This window comes from Entelurus aequoreus, linkage group LG22, assembly GCF_033978785.1.
Source record: "Entelurus aequoreus isolate RoL-2023_Sb linkage group LG22, RoL_Eaeq_v1.1, whole genome shotgun sequence".
NCBI lineage: Eukaryota > Metazoa > Chordata > Actinopteri > Syngnathiformes > Syngnathidae > Entelurus > Entelurus aequoreus.
In genome coordinates this window covers 21,795,554-21,808,495 of record NC_084752.1, presented here as the reverse complement: position 1 = coordinate 21,808,495, position 12,942 = coordinate 21,795,554, and the positions used below count along the sequence as shown (strand labels likewise).

General features: G+C 38.9%; 1 protein-coding gene across 2 annotated transcripts in view; it reads right to left on the bottom strand.

Annotated features, from left to right (window-relative positions):
- gcgrb (glucagon receptor b) overlaps positions 1-12,942 on the bottom strand; it is a 167,811-nt gene that overhangs the window by 60,429 nt on the left and 94,440 nt on the right. The window lies entirely within an intron of this gene.

Sequence of the window (12,942 nt, the reverse complement as noted above, 5' to 3'; positions counted from 1 at the left end):
TTTGTTTGTGAAACTCTCTAATCTGTTATTAAGCAGTTTTTCAATGCCATCCATCCATTTTCTACCGCTTATCCCTTTTGGGGTTGCGGGGGGCACTGGAGCCTATCTCAGCTACAATCGGGCGGAAGGCGGGGTACACCCTGGACAAGTCGCAGGAAAATTGTGGAAGTAAAGAAACAGGTCTATAATTTGTAAATTGGTGTTTGTCTCCGGTCTTATAAATTGGTGCAACTTTAACTATATCTTTAATAACATTTTTTTTATCATTTCCTTTACAATCAATTGAAGTCTTAGATTTGCAATTATTCACAATTTTAACTATTTCTTCCTGTGTCACATTATTGAGGAACATGGAGTCGGGATTTCTATCTATGGTATCATTATCGTCCTCGGTTGAAACTGGGTCTGAAATCCTTTCCTCCAATATTTACAAAGTAATTATTGAAGCTTTCAACTACTTCCTTAATGTTGTTATTATTTTTGTTTCCGTCCGAGAGGTTTCGGGGGTAATTCCTCTTAGTGCCTTTTTTAATAATTCTATTGAGGATTCCTCCTGTTGCTCTTATATTGTTTTTGTTTCCGTCTAATAATTGACTGTAATATTATTTTCTACATTTTCGTAGTATGTTAGTTAGCTTGTTTTTATACTTTTTGTACTTATTTTCTGCCTCTGTAGTTCTTTGTGTTATACATTTTCTTTATAATGTATTCTTCTTATTATAATAATTTGTAATCATTTTGTCATCCATGGTTGATTGATCTTTCTACTGAGTTGTTTTTAGAACTCATTTTTCGAATCAGCTTGACCTAAGCCTAACGTTTGTTTAATTCATAATAATCTTTGTGATTAACACATGGTTTCATATCATTTGACAAGGTTGTAAACTGTAAGAAAGATTAGATATAATTATTGAATACGATTAAAATACAGAGTAAGATTACTTGTTCGGTATTAATATTTAAGTGGGTCCCAGGCCCTTCTGTAGTGGGAAAGTTGGACCCGGACGTCAAAAAGGTTAAAAACCCTCTGTAAAAAGAAAACTGTTGGTGTGTCGGAATTGTCAGTCAGTATACGCCATGTAATGGCTTAATCCATAAATTAGTGGTGTTGATACCCAAAGTAATATTCCATGTTTTATCATTATCATAATTATTAAGAAATCTTGTCTGACTGGAAGAAACTGAAAAGTATCTAAACCAGTGTTTCTGAAACTTTTTTCACCAAGTGCAACCTCAGAACACACTTGGCTCTACAAGTACCGCCATAAAGACCAACATTATAATACGGTAGCGTAGTGGGCCTAAGTATTCATTAAAACAAGGTAGTATATTTCATATTTTTGGCCACTCTAACATTACACACACTGCAAAACTGTCATCAACAATGATACTCCATACATGTACATATTTACAGACTTTTTATTGGCGAACCACTAGATGGATGTGATTCTCACAGTTTGAGAATCAGCGATCTAGACAACCTGTGCTTCTATTCACAATTGGAAACTATCAGTGGTGCGCCGTCAGGGCCAGCAAGGCCTTCATTGCAGGCCTAATCACTACCAGAAGCGCTGACCTACATTTACTACACAATTTCCAGTATTTGTTCCATGAAATTATTTAAATGTATTCCCAACAGTGTATTATTGTCATTTTGTACCGTCTCTTGGCTGCACTGCTTCCAGTACGTATGTGTAAGATTTAGTCTTCTATGTGTTGCAATGTCAATGTAATTTGCACAGATTGCAAATTACATACAAAATAATTAAAAAAAAATTAAAAAAAAAATTACTTGCCGTGACCTGCAAAAAAAACTAAGCTATAGCAACATTGTTACTGTAAGAGCTAACACAGAGGAACTACTTTTCTGGTGTAATGACACATTGCCTTGCTCACACTACTCCTCCGGTCAGTAGCTATTCGTTACAAGCTAGCATGAGCTGCTAATAACCTTGCACGGACTGCAAATTACATTGAATCGTAGCGCTGTTTCTTTACCCAATCAGAGTTCAGGTTCGTCTCACAAGTCCTGCATGTAGGCTATCAATAACGTCAGCGTTTTCCCATCCTTTGATGAATTGATCAGAACCAAACAAAGCACAATTTTACAAGCTGAATAGCCTGTAACAAACCACACTTAAAAAACCTCTACAAAAATAATTTTCAAGGTGGATTTGTTTAGACAAGGGAGATGTCGACCAACCCCGAAGCTGATTCGTTAGCTTGTCTCAGTCAATGGAGGGGTTTGTTCACCCCTTCCTGACCAGAATTATGAGCAACTGACAAATAACCTCAAAGGAATGTTGCATACTACTGCTGGCAATGGATGGGTTTTGTCTACAAATAATTAACACACAATTTGTATGAAGGTTTAACATTTTGAAGCTTTTTGAATAAAAGCAGAGAAAATATAAATGACAGCAGCTTCTGTTAACATTGCTGTAATTTATGTTAATTAATTTGTTTTTTCCATTACTAAATCAAGCATTCCAGTCTTAGAAAAGATTCTAGACATATTCTCAAGCAGGCCTGGCCCTAACCAATCTGGCGCCCTAGGCAAGATTTTAGGTGGCGTCCCCCCCCCCACATCGGCAGTGAAGTGTATATACTCACAAGAAACCGAATAGCTTTGTTTTTGACCTTTTTTTTTACTTAAAAAAAGCAAATTAACATATTATATTAGAATGTTATGTTATGATTATCTTTAACCGAATCACAGCAGTGCTCAAATTAAAAAAACAGCATTCCCTCTCATGTGATATTGCTTAATTAACATTAATGATGTGCACTTTAACAACTACGCTTACAACTATACCTAATATATAAAGGGGTGGAAAAGTGACTATTACCTGCAGGGCAAACATTAGCTAACCAGAAGGCAATAACAATGTAAACAAAAAACACCTGCTTAAAAGATCTAATACAAATGTCCCTGAGGAATGTAAGGTGGGAGTACTGTAATTACCTAATGTTACATTATTATTTTCCATAACTTAGCCCCCTCCACAATATTAATCCGACGTTAAAACAGAACTAGCTATTTATTGATTAGCAATTGCCGAATCATGTAACATTAGCTTAATGCTAAAAAAAACAGGTTACTATGACATTCTGTAACAGACAAATAATTTAATGTAGGCTAACGTTACCTCCCTGCTACCTCTGTCTTTTTCTCATTTCTCCTCCTCTTTTGTCTTTTTTCTTCCCTGGGCACCTGACAGTTTTGGCCGTTTTGACATCTTGTGTTGATTTTTTGATGTGGCAAGAGTCATGATACGGGAAGGGAGGGGCGCACCGTGCGGGGGGAGGGGGGCGTAATGTTGTAACAAATAATATTTCTATTAAATAGGCTTTACTTTGCATTTTAATTAACGTGGGATTATTTTTTGTATTTAGAAATAATAGTACCAACTTTTTTTTTTTTTTTTTTCTCCAACATTTGTGGCACTGGCGTGGCGCCCCCTGATGGACGGCGCCCTTAGCATTTGCCTATACGGCCTATGCCACGGGCCGGCCCTGTTCTCAAGGTTTTCTAAAAATAATTTTCAACCAACGGTTGGACTTCTGCTGCTCCAGGTTTATATTTGCTAATGCTCTGCTGCATCTGTCTGCATTATACTGAATCATCAGACCCACTTGACTCATCTTCTCCATGTCTTTGTGTCATTAGAGTCTTTATCAGTGCAACCAAGGACAATGCACACAGAACATTCATTTGTTCACAGACTTAACAGTAAGAATAATGTGGTAGCTGAATGATTTGTAGACAATTTTATAAGATGATTATGGTATGCAGCAAGGGTGTCAAACGTACGGCCCGCAGGCCGGATCAGGCCCACAAACAGGTTTTATCCGGGATGAGTTTGCTAAGTATAAAAATGAGCTGAAATTTTTGAATGAAAGAAACTGCTGTTCTAAATGTGTCCACTAGATGTCACAATAGCAATTATTTGTAACTTTGTAGATGATGCTACAAATGTAAAAAAAAATAACCACATGATGTTAGTGCATTAGTCCAGGAAAATGATCTAAACCAGTGTTTTTCAACCTTTTTTGAGCCGAGGCACATTTTTTTCATTGAAAAAAATCCAAAGGCACACCACCAGCAGAAATCATTAAAATATGAAACACGATATTGACAATAAAAAGTCGTCGGATATGACTTTAAAGCATAACTAAGCATGCAACGCTATAGCTCTTGTCTCAAAGTAGGTGTACTGTCACATCACACCCTGACTTATTTGGACTTTTTTGCTGTTTTCCTGTGTGTAGTGTTTTAGTTCTTGTCTCGCGCTCCTATTTTGGTGGCTTTTCCTGTTTTGTTGGTATTTTCCTGTAGCAGTTTCATGTCTTCCTTTAAGCGATATTCCCCGCACCTGCTTTGTTTTAGCAATCAAGAATATTGTTGTTGTTTTTATCCTTCTTTGTGGGGACATTGTTGATTGTCATGTCATGTACGGATGTACTTTGTGAACGCTGTCTGCTCCACACGCTGTAAGTCTTTGCTGTCGTCCAGCATTCTGTTTTTCTTCACTTTGTCGCCAGTTCTGCATAGCCTTCCCTAAGCTTCAATGCCTTTTTTTTAGGGGCACTCACCTTTTGTTTATTTTTCAGTTTAAGCATTAGACACCTTTTTACCTGCACACTGCCTCCCGCTGTCGTCTGAAAAATTGTGATCACGATTAGCTACCTGCTGCCACCTACTGATATGGAAGAGTATTACACGGTTACTCTGCCGACACTCAACAACAACACATCATTTGCAGACTATAATTACGGGTTTGCAAAAAATGTTATACCCCAAATAGGTGAAATTAGATAATCTCCTACGGCACACCAGACTGTATCTCATGGCACACTAGTGTGCCGTGGCACAGTGGTTGAAAAACACTGATCTAAACTACATAAATAACATCCTGTAATTTGATTTTGATATTATCTTTTTATCGTGATAGATTGAAAATGAACACCAATGAGTTGACTGATGAACATTATAACATAATGTATTCAGAAAGTATAAGTAACAACAAATAAAGATAGAATGCTATTAACCGCAACATGTAAGTGTAAAAAAAAAAAAACAACATTATGATTTCTACATTTTCAGAATGTGCTTGTTCTATTTTTAAACAAAGAAAACAATCTGAAGTTATCTTTATTTTTAAGTTATTGTGCCGTGATTTTACCAGTCCGGCCCACTTGGGAGTAGATTTTTCTCCATGTGGCCCCCGATCTAAAATAAGTTTGACACCCCTGGTATACAGTGTTATATAATGATAAATGGGTTATACTTGTATAGCGCTTTTCTACCTTCAAGGTACTCAAAGTGCTTTGACAGTATTTCCACATTCACCCATTCACACACACATTCACACACTGATGGCGGGAGCTGCCATGCAAGGCGCTAACCAGCAGCCATCAGGAGCAAGGGTGAAGTGTCTTTGGCGGGAGCTGCCATGCAAGGCGCTAACCAGCAGCCATCAGGAGCAAGGGTGAAGTGTCTTGCCCAAGGACACAACGGACATGACTAGGTTCCCTCGTTTTACGCGGGAGTTACATTCCAAAAAATACCCGCTTTAAATTAAATCTCCGTAGTAGAAGTTTATTTTTTATTTTTTATTTGTTTTAGTTTGTGAACCTGTTCTCAAACAATGGCAATAAAAACTATTTTAATTCTGATTCTGATTATACATATGTTTTTGTTTACACTATGTTATGGTATTTTTTTATTTTTTTTTTGCATAAAAAAATACAATCATGTGTGCTTACGGACTGTATCCCTGCAGACTGTATTGATCTATATTGATATATAATGTAGGAACCAGAATTTTAATAACAGAAAGAAACAACCCTTTTGTGTGAATGAACCGGTGGTTGGGGACCACTGCTGTACAGGACACATAGCATATAGAAGATTGATTGACAATGGTCTACAGTCCCTTAGTGCGGTGGTCCCCAACCACTGGGCCGCGGCACGGTACCGGTCCGTGGATCGATTGGTACCGGGCTGCGCAAGAAATAAAAAAAATAATTAAAAAAATAATTTATTTTATTTATTTTTCTATTAAATCAACATAAAAAACACAAGATACACTTACAATTAGTGCACCAACCCAAAAAACCTCCCTCCCCCATTTACACTCATTCACACTCATTCACACAAAAGGGTTGTTTCTTTCTGTTATTAATATTTCTGGTTCCTACATTATATATCAATATAGATCAATACAGTCTGCAGGGATACAGTCCGTAAGCACACATGATTGTATTTTTTTATGGCAAAAAATATATATATATATATTTCACAGCACATCTATTACAGGAGCTTTTCAGGATAGGTTGATGATCTTAAACCAAAGAGAGATAGCATCAAGTACTACTAATAACCATTCAATGCTTAGTAATTAACAGTTAAGTTACATAGTTATTACATCCAACTACTTAAAAAGATAGTCTGTTTTTGTTAAACTATCTTTGAATCTCAGTAAAACTAACATAATGCTATTTGGTAACAGTAGAAGAGAAAGTCAAACACAAATACAAATAGACTGAGTAGACATTTAAAGGGTAAAAGAAAACACATTTTTGGGTGTAATAATGGATGATAAAATTAATTGGAAACCTCATGTAAAAAATATACAACATAAAGTAGCAAGAAACCCGTTAATAATGAATGAAGCAAAACATGTTCTAGACCAAAAATCACTTCATAATCTCTACTGCTCACTAGTGTTACCATATCTGAGTTATTGTGTAGAAATATGGGGAAACAACTACAAATTAGAAATGTGCGCTTCACTCACTAACGGTGTTACAAAAAAGATCAATTAGAATAATACATCATGTTATACAAACCCTTTATTTATTGAATCACAAATATTACAATTTAACGATTTGGTGCATTTGCAAACAGCAAAAATGATGTACAAAGCAAACTATAATCTGCTACCCAAGAATGTACAACAATTCTTCTTAACAAAAGAGGAGAAATATAACCTTAGAGGAAAATCTAACTAAAAACATTTGTATGATTGACAACACTTAAAACCTTTAGCATATCAGTATGTGGAATTAAATTATGGAATGGATTAACCAAAGAAATCAAACAAAGCACCAATATGATTCAGTTTAAGAGACAGTTCAAACTACAAGTGTTCACAAAGTACACAGAACAATAATTATGAACATCTTGAACCTTTTTTTTTTTTTTAGATAGATTATGTATTTAATATTTGTTTACTTACTATGGTATATTATTTATTCATTATTTATTTATTCACTGTTCTGTTACAGAGAACAAGGACATGGGATAAAAATTGCTATGGTATGATAAAGGGTATAGGATTAAATAAGCTCAGCTTCTTCCTACTCCTTTTCGGGCATGCTGTAATGAAACAACTGGAAATGTGTGATGCATTACATTGTATCATATGCATGTTCCAAATAAATTGAAACTGAACTGGACTGATCAGTATCCTAGAGCCATTAATAATAATTGCACCAGCGGTCTTCTCCCCATCTTGTAGTGCATGCGCCTAAAATGACTTACTTCTGCTGCTGCTACTTCTTTTATGTACAATTCTCATCTTTATATCTTATGCATGTCACATGGTACCAAGAATCTAACACAACAGACATTCATATTTTGCATCAATGCCATTAAGACAAATATTCATCATCATTGGGATCAGAGATTTTAAAGTTGTACCCATCATTTTGGTATCAAAGTCTTAAAAGGTGTTCAGTGGTGTGTTTAGCTTTGAGAACCATTGCGATGTTTACATTTTCCAAAATCTGACCGAACAGACACCGAGAGCAAGGCAGGAGCTAAACTAACCGGTAAGCAAGCTTTAAACAAAACCAATGTATAAGTGCTCAGTAAAGTTTAAGAAGTGTAGTGGAACCGCGTTGCAGCAGAAAATAAGTAGTACAGGAAATTAACAAGTAGATTAATAAAAGTCTAGAGATATTATAATATAGGGTGTTGTTAGGCAGCGAGCGCCTCCTATAGGTGGTCAAAAAGTATCTGTTTCTCAGCTGTGGGCTGTATGGGCCGCAGTGGTACTCAGTTGTAATACACATCTCCGCCACTTGTGGCAGTAATGATAATATCAAACAAACAGAAGAAGTCTTGAGCTAAAGTCAATTGTGACTGAAGTGGTGAAGCTGTCCCTTCATTTGCACTTAAATTGTATTCACAGTTTATTTATAAAACATACTGTATTAAAATAGTTTATTTATTTTAGCACAACATAATTGTATTTACATTTTTTTCCTCTCAGTTATTTATGAGTCACTTCTTCGCAGTATATTTGGTTAGGACTTGTTTTTGGAATCAGCCTGACCTAAGACTGATGTTTATTTGTTTGTTTGTTTGTTTGTTTAATCAATAATAATGTTTGTGATCAACACATTTTTTATTTATTGTATTTATTTTTATTTTTTATACAAGTTTTTATTTATTTTATTTCTGCTTGTATTTCTTTTGTTTGGGTTTTATCATTGTATGTTTTTTCTTCTGTAATATGGATCCCCCTGGGTCTGAAATAAAATGACTACAAATACATGGTTTCATATCATTTGACAAGGTTGTAAACTGTAAGAAGGATTAGATATAATTATTGAATACGATTAAAATCCAGAGTAAGATTACTTATTCAGTATCAATATTTAAGTGGGCTCCGGGCCCTTCTGTAGTGGAAAAGTTGGACCCCTGGTATAAAGAAAACTATTGGTTTGTCACAGTCAGTACACGACACGTAAGAGGAGGATGGCTCAATCCATAAATTAATGGTGTCGATTCCCAAGGTAATATCAGTAAATGATCGATACAAGGGTGATTAGGTCAATATTTTAATTTTCTCAAAATCATTTTTTGTTGTTTTTATTAATGTTTACAAATTCAGAGAATAATTCCCTGGACAAAAAGGGCAAAAAACAAATTATTTAAAAAGTAGTTATTGCGTACTATTGACTTTGTTTTGCACAAATAATTGTATGTAATTAAAAAGAAGAATGGACTAGTTTAAATATTGTGTTGATATCGCCAGTTTAGCAGTAGCACTCACCATAAATAAACGATCAAAAACTGTTAATGCATGTGATCTGTATTGATATTGGTATCAATACAAAAAAAAACCCTGATTGGAGCATCTGATTCAAAAGTGTGATGAATCTGATTGTGACCTGTGCATGAAACTGGATATGTTAGAATCAAGACAAAGGAGGTCGCCACCTGTATTGCTACAAAAACAAATAGCTTATTGATCGGCTGTGATGACGTTTTCGAGGCGTCGGTTTGCATCTTCACGCACGAAGTTGGAGAACAAAACGAAATCTGAAACGTTTCTGCAAAAAACACCTACTTTGTGGAAACATTTTTGGCTGGAACGTTTCAAATTCCATTCTGTTCCAGTCTGTCAGTCTCCAGCCTCGCTTGCCTGGGCCAGGGCATCAAGACCCACATCGTTAGCGTGACAGGCCATCACAGCATGTCGGTGTTGCCATCATATTAGAATACTAATGTTTTCATCATGTCACAAAACATTATCTTGCGTTGCTCTTGTACAGTAATCATCCCTCTCTCCGAAACGGCAGGCAGCTCTCATCAAGCACTTTGTGTTTTCCATACAGCAAATGACAAAAATAAAGCATGCATTTGGAGTTGAAGCCATATTCAGACGGTTATGAACACAAATAACAGGTGTAATGGTGCTCAGTCTCGTCTCTGCCTGTTTGCCTCCAAATTGGAAAATGCAGCAAAACATTCCAACTGCAAAATAGTATTAGTTGCATTGAAAAAAGAAAGTGTAGTAACCATTCAAAGTATATAAAACCGGGGCGGAAGTCGTTTCTAAGCGAAGATTCAATTACGACATAATAACCAAACTGCGCTTGAAGGAAGTGCATAATGATTCCGATCACGTATGCAATAATTTCCTCTCTAAACATTTAATATTGTTTAAAGTAACGAGTCAAAACGTTGGCCTCTGTGTTGACAGGCAAGTGTGTGCTGTTAGACAGCCAACATCTGTTTGTGTTTATTTTCTAAGTGCACTATAAACCAAAGACACACACACACACACACACACACACACTCACGCACTTAATGAGCCATTAGTATGTCCTGTGGCAAAAAATCTGTTCCCAGGGTTTTTAAAGTGGAGTTTAGTGCATAAATATTTATGTATTTCATTTGACTCCATTATATCTTTTATGAGAGCTGCGTTTTGGGTGACTTGGTGCACAGTTTCTGCTAATTAAAACTCATATTGGACATGTGTGTAGCTGAATAAATGTGTCTGTGTGTGCTGACAGTGGCACACCTGTAATTGAGCAAGAAAATAGATATTAGATGGGAACATCAATAATTACACACACACTCACACACTTCTGTGGCTCTTGGTGTGTGTGTGCGTTGACTTGTAGTTACAGTGGATCCAAAAAGTATTCACGGCCATAGGTGGATTAATGACCGGGCCTACCGGGCCCAGGCCCAGGGGGCCAGAGGCCCCAAGGGGCCAGGCCAACTTGGCCCCGCGGCCGCGACCCAAGCAAAACTACTTTTGCAAAAATAATAATCTTAAGCCCCAAGGGGCCAGGCCAACTTGGCCCCGCGGCCATGATCCATAGAGGGTAAGAGGCCCCAAGGGGCCAGGTCAACTTGGCCCCGCGGCCGCGACCCACAGAGGGCCAGAGGCCCCAAGGGGCCAGGCCAACATGGCCCCGCGGCCATGATCCATAGACGGTCAGAGGCCCCAAGGGGCCAGGCCAACTTGGCCCCGCGGCCACGATCCATAGAGGGTCAGAGGCCCCAGGGGGCCAGGTCAACTTGGCCCCGCGGCCACGATCCATAGACGGTCAGAGGCCCCAAGGGGCCAGGCCAACTTGGCCCCGCGGCCACGACCCACAGAAGGCCAGAGGCCCCAAAGGGCCAGGCCAACTTGGCCCCGCGGCCGCGAGCCACAGAAGGCCAGAGGCCCCAAGGGGCCAGGTCAACTTGGCCCCGCGGCCACGATCCATAGAGGGTAAGAGGCCCCAAGGGGCCAGGTCAACTTGGCCCCGCGGCCGCGACCCACAGAGGGCCTGAGGTCCTAAGGGGTCAGGCCAACTTGGCCCCGCGGCCATGATCCATAGAGGGCCAGAGGCCCCGAGGGGTCAGGCCAACTTGGCCCCGATCCATAGAGGGTCAGAGGCCCCAAGGGGCCAGGCCAACTTGGCCCCGCGGCCACGACCCACAGAGGCCCCAAGGGGCCAGGCAAAATTGGCCCCGCGGCCATGATCCACAGAGGGCCAGAGGCTCTCAATCATTATTATCAAAGCTAATTCTCAAATTGGATGGATCACACAACCTCACTCACATATTCTTTATCAATTATTAAAGGTTGTTTCTGAATTTTGATCACAGAACTTAATGCAAATATTCTTGATTGATTGACAAAGCTCATTCTCAAATTTTGATTACACAACCTTACTCTGACAAATTATCATTATCAAAAAGCTCTATCTCGAATTTGGATCACAGAATCTCACTCAAGTATTCTTAGCTGTGCCCCTCCCCCATCAAGTCTTTCATAAACCGGTCTGTTCTTTTAGAATCTCCTCATTTGGTATTTTGAACTCGTGAGAGACTGCTCAAAATTTGGTTTCCTTTCCCTCAGTTCAGACTCAGAGATAATTTGAAATCATTCAACAAGAAGTTTAACGCGCGCACACACACACACACACACACACTTGAGTTGAGCATTACTTGGAAATTCTTATATTTTCCATTTTGCTGTTATTATCAGCATCTTCCCATTTTGTCCTTTTCTTTCGAGAAAGTTTACAGTCTGACATTTGTCACTGCTGTCAGTTAATAACTTTTTGGTCTTTGACCCATTTTGTCATTTTCTCGATTCGATCGTCACTGACCACTCTCTCCTGTCTGGCAGACATCGTTGCTGCCATCATAGCTAGCAAGCTGCCTGCAGCGGGTCATCCCTATGTTCCCCGTCCCTATGTTACCCGGGTCCTATGTTCCCCTCTACCGGGGAACTAAGGACCCTTTTTAAAAAAAAGGGTTCTATGTTCCCCGCTGCGGGGAACGTACAACACTTTTTCCAGAAAAGGGTTCTATGTTCCCCGCTGCTTCCAATGCGCGACTAAGTAAGACGCACGCAGACACGCATGACAGAGACGCGTTTAAGTTGTCGAAGGAAGGAAGTTCGCGTTTGAGTTGCTCTATCTGCTGCCGCACGCCCTGTGACAGGTTAGGTTTAGGGATGGTTTTGGTCAGGGCACAATTTCGCCAAAAAAGTGCTCCACAACGCCCTGTGACAGGTTAGGTTTAGGGATAGTTTTGGTCAGGGCACAATTTCGCCAAAAAAAAGTGCTCCACAACGCCCTGTGACAGGTTAGGTTTAGGGATGGTTTTGGTCAGGGCACAATTTCGCAATTTCGCCAGATACAATGCAGGGAACATAGGACCCTTTTTTAGAAAAAGGGTCCTAAGTTCCCCGGTCGCATACAAAGACCCAGGAACAACCGGGGAACATAGGACCCGGGGAACATAGGACCCGGGGAACATAGGCACGCTCCCGCCTGCAGATAGCAACATTTTGGTGTCCTTTGGGAAAATATTTAGAAAGAAGACAAAAGTACACACAGTTGTACAACTATTATCTTTATGATCTTTTTTTTGTTAGTTTCTCTGTTACTGTGTGTGGCCAATTAAGCGACTTTTGGCCATACCTGGCTGGTGACATTTAGCGACTTTCTGGTTGATGTTAAGATTAATAATAGCAACAGTTCTCTTCATCTTAATGCAATTTATTGTGTCTGTCTCTCCACATTTTGCCATTAGGTACTTTGAGCTCTTGTTGGTCAGTCACTCTAAGGTACATTGTTGCTGCCATCATAGCTAGCAAGCTGCCTGCAGATAGCGACATTTTGGTGTCCTTT